This window comes from Orycteropus afer, unplaced genomic scaffold, assembly GCF_000298275.1.
Source record: "Orycteropus afer afer isolate SDZICR_OR568_19922 unplaced genomic scaffold, OryAfe1.0 scaffold00832, whole genome shotgun sequence".
In the NCBI taxonomy this organism is placed as follows: Eukaryota; Metazoa; Chordata; class Mammalia; order Tubulidentata; family Orycteropodidae; genus Orycteropus; species Orycteropus afer.
This window is the reverse complement of record NW_006922419.1, coordinates 318,374-319,843: the sequence shown is the minus strand read 5'-3', so window position 1 is coordinate 319,843 and position 1,470 is coordinate 318,374.

Genomic DNA, 1,470 nt, shown 5'->3' with positions numbered 1-1,470 from the left:
TATGTGGATACAGGAACATATATTCCTTGAGGACAAAAATACAGATTCTAGACATAATCAAATACCCTCCAATATTGGTTTTCTGGATTTGAAAGCTATTTACCATGGTCTCATGGGAGAACTCAGTCACTTGGCATAACATTATCCAAAAAAATCATGATCTGAATCTTAGTGAAATGAATGTCATCTGAATTCTTAAAAGTTTGCAAGGGGTCATGTAATACAAAACTACTGGTCTCACTCACCAAGAGCAAAACTGTAAGACAATAATGAAAAACTCAGAAGAAGCAAGTGTACATGAGCCAAAACCTCATCTTCACAGAGAACAGAAGAGCCAGATGTTGCCCAGCTACCACCAATGACCATCAGATCAGGGTCACAGTAGATGGTCCAAAACAGAATGGGGAAAAATGTGGAGCAGCACTCAAATTGTGTTCCTTTCTTTTTAAAAAAAAAAAAAAAGAACAGCCCAACAAACTGGAACAGAAGAGAATGGAGTACAAAACAGAAGACAATTGCCTGGAAATACTGTTTAAACCTAGAACCAAACCTATCCCCTGAAATCACATCTTAGTGAAATAACAGAGTGGCACAAAAAACAGGGGATATTATACTTTAGATCAGTATTGTACATAAAAGCCATCAGCATGAGACCAAAAGATAAAGCATTACTCAAAAGCAAAGATGACAAGATAAGGAAACAGGGAAATTAGGGTACTGGGAATGGAATAAATAAAACACACACAAAAAAATGTTGACAATTGTGAAAAATATATCCAATGTCAATGAACAATTTGTGTAGCAATTGTCCAAGAAATACTTAACTTTCTGTGTAAATTTTCAAGAAAACTCAATAAAGTATTAGGTAAAAAATAGATATATACCTACTTCAGACTTATTGACTATCTTGCTATCTAGTATTTCACAACTATGATGAAAGTAAAAAATGTACTACTATATGACTATTTTGCACATTGAAAGTTACAAACATGAAGTGGGAGGTGAGAGTAATGCTGGCTGTGATGGTTGAAGTTATGTATCAGTTGGTGTGTTAGTTGGAGCTGTGTGTCAACTTGGCTGGACCACAATTCTGTGTGGTTTGAGCTGTTGTGGTGTGGTTGTTCCCATGATGGGATCAGATGATTATGTTTTGAGTGGCCAATCTGTTGAAAGGGAGTTTCCCTAGGGGTGTGGCCTGCTTCCAGTATATCTGTGGACATCCTGGGAAAGGAGAATGCTTCTGTGGATCGGAATTCTGTTGTGTTGCCTACAACTGTCCATGAGTGAACAATCCACCATTCAGCCTGGAGACCTTGGATTCGTCATTCATTGGAGTCAGCAGCCAGTGTACTGACCAGCCTTGAGCTCCTCAGCCCCTGTGGCTGTGAGAGTCAGGAAAAGCCTCCAGCTTGATGTGGAAAAACCTCCAGCTTGACGTTTGATCTGGGAACTTGGGACTTGCCAGCTTCT